At 41.6% G+C, this 12,086-nt stretch overlaps 1 protein-coding gene and 1 long non-coding RNA gene across 3 annotated transcripts in view; both read right to left on the minus strand.

The window, feature by feature from the left end:
• EPS8 (epidermal growth factor receptor pathway substrate 8) overlaps nucleotides 1-2,983 on the minus strand; it is a 186,883-nt gene extending 183,900 nt beyond the window's left edge. For both annotated transcript variants that reach the window (XM_039244659.1, XM_039244658.1), the window contains exon 1: nucleotides 2,903-2,983. The gene's annotated coding sequence lies outside the window, so the exon portion shown is untranslated. The remainder of the gene's footprint in view (nucleotides 1-2,902) is intronic.
• Nucleotides 2,984-6,585: 3,602 nt separating this feature from the next.
• On the minus strand, nucleotides 6,586-8,419 carry LOC120240063. Its single transcript, XR_005530576.1, has 2 exons — nucleotides 8,345-8,419; nucleotides 6,586-6,853 (listed from the first exon to the last, which is right to left on the minus strand). It is a non-coding gene; the product is annotated as an uncharacterized LOC120240063 (long non-coding RNA).
• Nucleotides 8,420-12,086: the final 3,667 nt, after the last annotated feature.

Genomic DNA, 12,086 nt, shown 5'->3' on the forward strand with positions numbered 1-12,086 from the left:
CATCAGTATCAACAGTGATAAGTCCAGTTGATAGGATGTACCTTTTATATGATGTAACAGAAATAGCATTCCAACTCTCTGATCTTCCTTCCAGAAACCTAAAACCCCGGTCTGATCATGAGAACAAAGTCAGACTAATTCCAATAGAAGGGCATTCTACAAAACACCAAACCAACCTCTTCACAACTGTGAAGGTCATCAAAAATAAGAGAAGTCTAACAAATTGTTATAGCCAAAAGGAGCCTAAGGAGACAGGACAAGGAAGTGTAATGTGGTATCCTGAAACAGAAAAAGGACACCAGATAAATACTGAGGAAATCTAAGTAAAGTATGAACTTCAGTTAGTAAAAAAGCACCAACACTGGTTCTTTAATTATAACATATACTAATGTAAGATGCAATAAGCGATGAAATTGGGTAACAGCGTATATAAGAAGCCACTTGTACTACCTTTATACTTTTTCTGTAAATCTAAAACTGATCTAAAAACTAAATATATATGTGTATTTTTTTAAATACCATCTAAGAATGTATCTAAAAACACTGAAGAGGTTGTTGTGAAGTAGTGAAAAACTGCACACTTTCCCTACATACGTTAAAGTTAAAATGTTTACAACCATTTTGTTACAGGATTTTTCTTAGGAAAATATTTTCAATCACTAACAGCTGCAAACGATTTCATGCAGTAATTCCCAGCAGGGATGTACTATAGCTGAAGTACTTTAACTAAAATTCCACTTTTCCCTTTATATACCACAGCAGATGTCTGAAAGTTTGTAACCTATCGTTAACTTGTGTTCTGTGATGATCCAAACTACTACCAACTACTTTTAATACAACTCAGAAAAGCTTACCTAAATTTTATATAAATGAAGTCAGTGTTAAAATACCCATCCAACAAAACTTCAAGCATCTAAAGAGAGACCTTGAGAAAAACCTATCATCTTTTATTGTGGATACTATATTTTCTTATACAAACCATGGTTCAAGTGAGCTGCTACCGAATTAAAATAGGTAAATGAAGAAAACAGGAGAGTCAGGAGAAAAATAAAAGGTAGTAGTGAGCATGTTTGCAGTATAGCGTAAGATAAACAAGGGTCTAGGATCTGAAGTGCATCAAATAAAAACTGAACACAGAGTAGGGAGCCTATGTTACAATAACTAATAACTGAAAAGTATCAGCATAGATAAAAAATTGAAAACAGGAAAAATTACAAATAAAACAAAATGAAATCTTTTCATCCAATCAGAAACAAGTGTTCAAAATTAGACAAACTCCTGATAGAGAACAAATCATAACAAACAAGCCATGCTGAAGAATCACCTAAGTACAACTGAAAGTATTCTCCCACCATTAATAAAAGGCTGGAAATTACTATATGATATCCAATGACATTGGAAAGTGGGAAGAAAAAAGATTACAAAGAGAATGTACTAAATATCGTGAACAGTGGTTACTTCAGACTATTGGAACTAAAAGTCACTTTTCTTTTTTTTCTGCTGTGAAGTGAATGCCTTGTGGAATTTTAAAAAGTCTTAATCTATGAATTCTGCACCGAAGGCATCTTACACAATGCTATCACATTTGTTATACAGTCTGTCCTTTAATGGCAATTCCACAAACTGCATTATTTTTCTCACTGTAGGTCACAGTACGGGCCCATGACCAAAACTTGTTCACATTAGCACTTAAGAACTATAGTCTATTATAACTATAACCTGTCCAAAAAACTCCATTCCAAACAGAAAATCTATAGTAGGTCAGAGAGGATGACACTGGCTTTAATTTCAATGACCACTTACTTGTTCTACATTTGATGCACAGTTTCCAAAACCCAAGTCCCTGTAGAATGGTATCTTCTCAGAGGAAATAAATTAGAAGCAACACACAACAGAGCTACTTCAGTGTCACGTGTGTATATCTATATATCTATATGTGGTCTTCCGGGGACTCCTACCTCTCCCATCTCCCAAAAGAATAACGATGCCAAAACCAAAGTATTCGCCTGCATCCGAAACCAGGTCGTACCTGAACTCTTAAGAGAGTAGCTATTCCTCTTATTATGAGAGCAAAACTGAAACCTTCAAAAGAAAAGCAGTAATACACTGCCCTGGAATAGATTCTGTAAAGGAGAATCCCGATCCCTCAGGCGTGGATTTCAAATCCTAACAGCACAGCGCCCTACCCACAAGGAGATTCCCGCAGCGCCCCGGGCCCCACGGGAAAAGGAGGATTTGAGAACCAGTGCGAAGGAACAGAACAATCCGTGCAGAGATTTCTGCATTCAGATCGTCCTTGGATGGGAAGCAGGAAGAGCGACCCGAGGAGAAGCGAGCCGGGTCTCCGCAGGTGGGGAAGTCCACTCCACAGGCTTTCGCTGCCAAAGACGCCAGAAAGGCTCTTTCAGAAGTCAGATGGTGAGCGCAGCGCAACTAAGGACGCAAAGTCCACAGCAAGGAGTCGGGAGGGCCAACTACTCAAACCCGATGAGCTCCCTTCATTTGAAGGGGTATGCGACGGCGGGACCAGGTGTCACTTTGGAAAGCCACCCTCCGTGTAGGCGTGGGGAGGGGTCGCTCTCGAACCCCCGAGCCTGAGGCCGGCCGCGAGAACGCCCGCGGTGCAGGTCCTCTGCTCCGCGGACCAGACACGCGCAGGTGTGTGCGCGGAAGCTCAGGTCACCAGGAGCCATCACAAGGACACGGGGCGTCCCCTGCCCAGCCCTCCCGGGGCCCCGGCGCACCCGGCTCCCACCACCAGTTGCGAGCGGCCAAAGTGAAGGAAAGCGGACGCGGCGCCTGGCACCGCTCCACCCCAGCACACAAAGGCGGGTTTTCAAACCCGAGGCTGGGTCCAAACCCCCGACCCCCGGCCGGCGCCTTTCGCCCGGGGGTCTCTTACCTCGGATCCGCCCTCGGGGCCGTGGCTGTCCCCGGAGACGCTAGGAGCCCCGACGAGGCAGGGGGGGGGCCGGGAGACGGCCCCCGTCCTGCACCGCGCCCTTCCGATCCTCCGCCAGCCGCCCGGCAGCCGCCTGCGCCCGGCAGACGAGGACGGGTCTCCCGGGCGAGCTCAGCGCCCGCCTCCCGCCGGGCAGCACCGCCGCGCCCGCCGCCGCCTGCGAAGTCCCGAGCCGCCCGCGCGCTCACCCGCTCGCCGCCAAAGCCAGCCGCGCGCCGCGCATGCCCAGTACCCCGGCGAGGAGCGCGCGCGCGCCGCCCCCGCGGCCGGAGCGGGCTCCACTCTCCGGGTCTTGCCGGCAGCCGAGCCGCGGAGTATCTGGTCGACCCCCGCGCTGGAGGCGAACTGGGCGGTGGGGCCGGGTGGGCGGGGGAAGAGCGGGAGAAAAGGCGGCGAGATGCCGCGCCAAGTTATCTAGGCCATCAAAGTCGGGCCAGGGTTCCCAGCTGCGGACCGCTTTCGAGAAGTGCCCTAGCAGGACAGACGAGCAGCTGGGAGACGCGGGAAAGGGAACCGGGCGCGTGGAGAGGTTCCCCTCCGGGCAAGGGTCGATGCCCCCGGCCAAGGGGAACTCCCAGTTACATCGCCCGGGGTCCTGATGCACACCTGCTGCTCACTATCCTACGGGCGGTAAGCCCGCCGCGCCCAACGACCCTCCAACCTTCACCTTCCTTCTCGAGGCCCTCCCACCCATTTTCCCCTTTTTGTCACCCTCCTCTGCTTTTGTCTCAATTCAAGCCATCAACTAGTGGCACTCAAGGGCCTTCATTTGGTCCTTAGCCCCAGCCAGCAAGCCCAGACTCGCTTCGCAAGGCTGCCTTGGATCCCGTCCTTCACGTAGCTCTTGCCAAGAGCCTGATGTGGTTTGAAGCGGTGGAGACTTTACTGAATGCCTCTTAACCGACCCTTGTAATTGTTGCCTCCTCCATGAGCAGCTCTGGGAGACACTAAATGAGAAGCCTTTCAGCCTCCTAATGTTGCTTTTCCTTACTCTTGAAACACTCGTTTGTCATAGCTACGCCCCCTTCCTCTTCTGACTTCTTTAAAGGAATTGACTCTCAGAAATTAACGAAGATAAACTTGGTTAAGAGAGTGGACCTGCTTGCTTTGTGGAGCAAGAGAAAAGACGGTGCAGTCAGGGGAAAGCAAGGATTCACATCAAGGTGGAAATAAATGTTCAAATAGATGTTTAAGTCAAGTCCCCTGTCTTAAATGGAAATCGTCTCCATATTTCCACCGTATCATCATCCACTTAAAGTGTTACAATGCTGTAAATCTTTATTTTTATCAATATTATGTATAATCATGATTATTTATTGAGTTTTCACGTATGCTAGGAACTAAGCAATTTTTATGTATTATTTCGAATCCTTAAAATAAGATAGTCCTTATTATCCCTATTGAACAGGAAGATAAAGCTCAGAAGTATCGTTCCTTTTGCCAAAGCCAATGCTGGTGCCAGAATTAAGATCCAGGTCTGCTTAACAGGTCTGTAATCATTCGATTTCTAAACATCAATCAACTTCCCTTCGCTTACAGCACTAGTGTGGATTCCGTCCCCCAGAAGTTAACTGATATCATTCTTTATAGACATCGCAAGCCTTGAAATATTGAAGCAAACGTCTAGGTAGCTATCAGAATATCTAATAGTTTTCCATTCTTCAAATTTTGTAGATCCTTTGATTATTTGTCAAATGGAATGGTAAACTCTCATAACCACATTCTTTGCCCTGCTTTGAATGTCCTTTGACTTTTCCTTTTCTTCTCAAATTGTACTCTCAAGATACCACAACAGGGGCCCCTGCATGGCTCAGTTGGTGAAGCGTAGGCCTCTTGGTTTCAGATCAGGTGATCTGAATGATTTCACCGTTAGTGATTTCGAGCCCCACCTGGCATCAGGCTCTGAGCTGACAGCAGGGAGCCTGCTTGGGATTCTTTCTCTCCCTTTCTCTCTGCCCCTCCCCTGCTCACTTGCTCTCTCTTTCTCCCAAAACGAACAAACAAACTTTAAAAAGAGAAAGACAGCACAATATTCAAATACTGTGAGCCAAGAAATTTGTCATAATGTAATCAGCAGTCCCTTTGATCTAAGCATACAGACTCTGTGAATAAGGTATCCCAAACTTGTGTTGGGTTTTTCCTTTAGCAAATATATTACCTAGAGCTGAACAAAACGTCTAAGTCTATTTTATATGGACTACAATTAAACCATACTTTCCACATTATCTAGTCTATATTTCTACAATTGTACATGCTTAAACCCAAGTTTTGCATTTAATCCATATTAAATTTCATCTTGTTTGTTTTAAGACATAATTTCAGACTTAAAAATCTTATTAGTGATCACTTTTAACTTATAGTATCTGTAAAATTAATGAACATGGTTTGTTTCCACTTAAGTCTAATAAAAGTTATATAAAACAGGCTGAGCAAAGAGCCTTGTAGCCCACCACCAAGAATAATCTCCAAGATAATAATAATTCATGAACCAACAGTTAAGGTCAAGCACTTTATTTCATGCAATCATACTGTAACCAGCAAGGATTTTATGAGAAGTTTTCTAAATGCTTTACTGAAATGAAAATCCACGGTCTCTAGCATCCCTACATATACTGGCCCAAGTACCTATCAAAGAAAGTAAAGAATAGAAAAAAGCAAATCTAGTTAAACCAGATGTGTTTTCTTTTTTTTTTTTTTTTTTTTTTACAAATAGTTTATTGTCAAATTAGTTTCTACATAACACTCAGTGCTCATCCCCAAAGTGCCCTCCTTCATGCCCATCCCCCCCTCCCCCCCACATCCATCAGTCCTCAGTTTTTGTCAGCATTCAAGAGTCTCTCATGGTTTGCCTCTCTCCCTTTCCCCCACCATTTCCGCCCTTCTTCTCCCCCTTGGTCCTCCGTCAAGTTCCTCCTAATCCTCCTATACGTGCAAACATATGGTATTTGTCCTTCTCTGCCTGACTTATTTCGCTCAGCATAACACCCTCAAGGTCCATCCATGTTGCTACACATGGCCAGATTTCATTCTTTCTCATTGCCATGTAGTATTCCATGGTATAGATAAAAAACCAGATGTGTTTTCAAATTAACCTATTCTGGCATCAATGATCTCTATCACCGTTTCTAATTGCTTGGAATCATTGTTAATAATCTGCTTTATACTTTCCTACGAATTGGCCAAACTTACCTGTTTATAGTGCTAACCATGTACAAGTTTCTCCTTTCGGAAAATCTCATTTGTTAATGTTGGTATATGGGATGAAAATGATGCAGGAAAGAATGAAGGTAGATAAATGGAGTGAATGGGGTCTTTCAGATGTGGAGTGAAGGTGCAAAACTTGAGGAACATATTAAATCTACAGCTGGGTATAAAAGCCAGATAAAGAAAATGTGAAGAAATTATAGTGGCTAAACACACATAATCTGAAGACTAAGAGCTATATCTAAACTACCAAGGAGACAAATATGTTCTTCAAATACCCCTCTCCATTCCAATTCCCCAATCTAATGTCTGAATATCATTTAGGGACTCTCATGTGTAGCTTCATAGGCGGTCTTAAAAGCAAATGATGCAAAACATATCTGTGGATAAATTAGAAAAGGTAGACAGGCATCACTTGTTTTATTGCCCTTTACTTTATTGCACTTCAAAAACATTGGGTGGATTTTCTACAAATTGAAGGTTTGTAGATCCAGCAGCCTAGATCCAGCAAGTCAATCAGCATCTTTTGTTTCCAAGAGCACCTTTTGCTTCACTTCATGTCTCCGTGGGTCATTTTGGTAATTCTTGCTATATTTAAATTTTTTTCATTATTATCATATTTGACGGGGTGATCTGTAGTGAGTGCTCTTTGATGTTATTATTGCTCCTGTTTTGACGCTCCAGGAACTAAAAACATACAATATATCAGATATATAATAATGGAAAGAAGATTGGTATACCTGTATTGATATCACATACAATGGACTCCAGATAAAAAAGTATTATTGGAGGTAGGGTCACCACTTAATGATAAAGTCTACGAGGAGAAATTGATAAATTCACCATTATGGAGAGATATTTCAACACCCTTTCACTTATTGATAAATTATTCAGAATTCCATGCGTACACATTGACAGAGATATACAACATATAGAGATGACAGCGTTGGCATACGTACTTAGAAAATGCACATTCTCATTAAACCCATAAAAAGTATTTACATAAATTAGCCAGCTTATTTAATACGTTTCAAAGAATTTGTATTATCTAGACCAGGGGTTGAAAAACATTTCCAGTAAAGGACCAAGTAGTAAGTACGTTTGCTTTGCAGGTCTCTGTTCCAACTACTAAATTCTGCTACTGCTGCATGAAAGCTGCTCTAGAAAATACACTTATGCAATTCAACTATCGTTTCCTGCAGGAGCAAGGATAGTAATTAAGCTAATGGTGATGGCCATTTTCCCATAAAACTTTATTTAGGCACACAGAATTTGAATTTTATATAATTTTCACATACCTCAAAATATGATCCTTCTTTTGTGTTTTCAACCATTTAAAATGTGCCCACCACTCTTAGTTCACAAGTAGAGACAAACAAGTGGCAGGCTGGGTTTGTTGATCACTGATTTAGATCTTGTAGTCTCTGCTCAAATCTCCCAATAGATTTAGAAATCAATAGGCTAACTAAATAACAGTGCATTTTAAGTTCTAAAGGCCAATGTCAATAAATGGGATTTAAAAATAGACTTCAAAAAATAAAATAAAAACAGGCTCCAAATAACTCCTGGATCAAAGAAGAAATCACGAATGAGAATGGCAAAGTACTTACAATTGAATAAAAGAAAATGTTGCCATATCCAGATCATGAAGCATTCTATAGTGGTGAACATGAGAAAACAACCTGTACATTCAGCAACACAGTTAACTCTTAGGAACAGAACATTGAATGAAGTTCACGGAAGACTGTGTACAAGTTGCCCTTTCACAAAGCTCAGAAACAAGCAAAACTAAGTGGTATGTTATCTAGGAACACATATACATTTGATTAAAACTAATATGTAGGGCGCCTGGGTGGCTCAGTCGGCTAAGCGTCTGACTCTTCCGCTCAGATCATGATCTCACGCTTTGTGGGTTCGAGCCCCGTGTTGGGCTTTGCTGACAGTGTGGAGCCTGCTTAGGATTCTCTCTCTCTCCCTCTCTCTGCCCCTCCCCTGCTCAGCTCTAGCTTTCTCTTTGGTCTCAGAATAAACAAACATTAAAAAGAAAAAAGCTAGTGTGTAAACAAAGGAATGTTATTCATAAAATTCAAGACAGTGGTTTCCTCTGAGGGCAGGAAGGGAGTGAGAACAAGGCTAACTGGATAGATCACAATAGTATTGTAAAGTGAGTCCCCTTACTTAGTGTCCTTGCTTCCGAAGGAGGAAAATATTGTTGAATTGCATACAGCAGGGCTGACTTTAATGCATGGAGACAGCTATCGCTATGGAGAGTCTGAAAGAGATGAGACAGAATCACAGAAGAAGGACAAGGCAATTGTCTGATTTGTAGTGCAAGCGATCCAGTTACTGTTCTTTTATTTACCTTGACACAGGTCATCAGAATGCCTCATTGCTTATTATCCCTGACCTTTCAATGACTGATGAGCTCTGTAGATAAAACACTCCGTTCTGAGCAGGACCACAGCTATTCTGTTCCCAGTTTTAAATGTGCAGTTTATTTCTACAGTAAGATTCATTTTCCCCAGAAATTCTAGTGCTTCTGTACAACTGGGGGAAATTTAATTTTTGAATCTGAGAGAGATTTATCAATTTACTAATAACAACTGAATATTCTTTATTTTTATTTTCCTTTATTTTTTTCTGAATATTCTTTAAAATGCACAGCAGACAACATTTATCTTTTTGAGATCATTTTCTGCTTATTCCACACAAGTGGAAAGTTGCCCTTATTTCACTATTCGCAACTTTTTCTAGTCAACACTAGGCTTTTTATTTTTCTACATGTGTCTAAGTAAATGAGGTTCAAAAGAAAAAAGTAAAACAACCATGGGAAAAAGTAATCACTAATTTGAAATGACAGTATCGCCATTAAATGGAATTCTAGCTTATGATTGAGAGGAGTGAAGTGGTAATTAACTACTAACTTGAGTGGGCATCAAGATATATAGTTGTTAAGGGGGAGGGGGAGGAAGAAAGGCTAGTTGCAATGCACTATCTGGTATGAATTAATTTATAATAAAACAGAATGTAAGAGAAAAATAAGCCAACGCTTTAACAGTATTTTTATGGGGAGAGAGGTGACTCTATAGTTAGCAGTTACTTCCACTCTTTCAGTTCCACACATTTCTATAATAGTTGAATTTTAAACTATGTACCTACATTATTTTGTGGCTGAGAAAATCACATAGTAATATTTTCTTATCTATTGTGACTTTTGGGTGTTCCTGAATGCTTTACTCCTTCTGGAACTCAGCTAGGTTTTTAAATTTTCATTCCGTGTGTCTAAAATTGTGTTTTTATGTCTTCAGGTTACTGAGCTATACCCGTCAGGCTGTTTAACAATTCCCTTTGGGTACGCTCATTGGCATTGCAAACACAGACTCTGTTTCCTTAAGTTGGCACCCAAATTTTTTTCTTCATTGGCAGCAGAATCCTGGGGGAGGGGTAGAAACAAAACAAAACAGAACAAAACTCTTATTACAAATTTGGAAGGTTTTAAAAAGGAAATTAGGATCTCTGAAGAGCTTTCTCACTCAGATATCCCTGGTGCTCAAGGAAACTCCAACAACCTTAAAAATAATTTCCCTGATAATAGTGCACACATCCAAGTTTCAGCAAGGCAAGAGCAAATATATCCCCCAGATTCCATGTCTAATTTCATCTCAAATGACTTGGAAATACACACACACACACACACACACACACACACACACAGGGGAAAACCTCTAAAGTGTGCTATAAACCAGTATTGACTTTCCAAATACACTGCAACTTCCCTTTCTTTTAATGGACACTTTTTTAAATGCAAAACTTTGAAGCATTTCTCACACGTTCTTACCATGTTAAGCAGAGTATTTCTGATCTCATTAATCATAGGTAGCATTGTGTGCGCTCAAGACTTTACTACACAGGTAGTAAAGGGGTTGTATTACCCCTTACACAAAGGCATTGAAATCTAATGAAGGTACTCTTCATCTGGGTAATCTGCACCAGATCTCGCATGGTGCTTACGCCATATATTCATAACACCCCCACCCGGGTCTGTAATTAACAGATTGTTTCCTCAGCAAAACAGATTCAAACAAATTAGAATCAAGGCTACTTATGAACTGATACAAGTTCGGATCGGAACTTGTTTGTGGCCAGACAAGTGTAAGTCAAGTAAGGCTTTGTCAGCAGATAAAATTTGAAAAACAAAGAAATACTATTTTTCTTAATTGGAGTCTTTCAGCTCGACATTGGAGATAAAATCTTATGCACCTCTAAGGTGGTATCGCAAAGCCACCGCATTGTTCACCTCCATAGCTATCATTTTGAGTACTTGAGGTCCACTTCTTTGTCTTTCTGCCTTTACTGTGCAACTGGGCATCCATCCATCCATGTTGTGGCTGTGACGTCCTCCACCATCTTCTGCTCTGACAATGTTATTACTTTTGATCTGCTGTGATTTAAAACAATGGGCAAATTATTATAATCATGTATGAAATCAGAGTAAATTTTACATAAGGAACTCAAAAGTTATATTATGATAAGATGTATAAATTTTGCTCACATTCTTAATGGCACCTATTTCAACAATTTAGAGGCTTTTTTGGTATGCTAGTGATTATTACTTGTACTCACAATATTTTGGATTGTTATCTTTGAAAAATTAACTCCAACTTCTTGCTCTTAAAATTAAAGTTTCATTTTATACATGTCACCTACTTACAGGGATTGACATCTTATGAAACCCTATTATTTAGAATAATATCTAATATATTACATATGTCTATATATACCTAATATATGTCTTTTTGGTCATATCAAAGTAAGTTAAGGTCTAGAGTTTATTCATTCTTTCACAAAAAATAGGTTATGACAAAAATATTGTAGTATTTATAAAAGCTTAAAGCACACTTTCAAGGTGACATTTCTTTTTTTAAGTTTATTTTTTTCAGAGAGAGAGACAGAGAGAGCACAAATGGCGGAGGGGCAGGGAGAGGGGCAGAGAGAGAATCCCAAGCAGGCTCTGCAGTGTCAGCACAGAGCATGACGTGGGGCTCAAACTCCTGACGTGTGAGATCATGACCTGAGCCAAACCCAAGAGTCAAATGTTTAGCTAACTGAGCCCCCCAGGTGCCCCTGAGGGTGACATTTCTAAATAACCATGGTCAGTCACCTGTCTTTGTTCAACTTGCAAACTCTTCCATTTTCTGAACCCACCCTATACATTTACCCTTTTTTTAGTGCCCTGGTCAGCCTTTCCAGGCTCTAATATGCAGAGCCCTTTGGCCGCACTTGTCACTACAATACACAGGAACCCTGGGGAGGCGTGGAGCGTCGTGACAGAAATCCATGCAGGAAAGTCCATGATGCAAGGTGCCAGGAGAAAAGTGGCCAAAGCTGGTGAAAGATTAACACTAGATGCTAAGAGAATGAGGTGATGAAAAGAAGAATGTAGACCCACACCTTAGTCAGGGGACTCAAGCATGAGAAAGCATGGCAAGGGCCTCTGATTCATCCTTTCAGCAAAGGTGCAAGCACCTGCCGAGCACAGGGCTAGGCCCTGGAGATACAACAAAGAGTACAAAATGGTCCCCACCCTTGATGGTATTAGCAATGAAACAGACACACACAAATAGTGAACACCATATGCCATTTTATAACAGCACAATGTCCTGTCAAGCACTGTTTGAGCACAGAGAGATGGGTGCCCAACTCCGCCTTGCAAAATCCAGCCGGCATCCTAGAGACTTCTACTGCCCTTCACTGACTACCTTCTAACTTTCTCGCTGTTCCTCAAGCACCTTAGCACACCTCCACCACAGTGCCTTAGCACTTGCCATCCCCATGTCCTGGAAGGCTCTCCTTGCAGATATCTACGTGTCTCAGTCTTTCACGTCATTCAGGTCTCAGTTCAAATGTGCTTCATCAGAAA

The sequence above is a fragment of the Hyaena hyaena genome, unplaced genomic scaffold (assembly GCF_003009895.1).
Source record: "Hyaena hyaena isolate Hyena2069 unplaced genomic scaffold, ASM300989v1 scaffold_247, whole genome shotgun sequence".
Classification (NCBI taxonomy): Eukaryota; Metazoa; Chordata; class Mammalia; order Carnivora; family Hyaenidae; genus Hyaena; species Hyaena hyaena.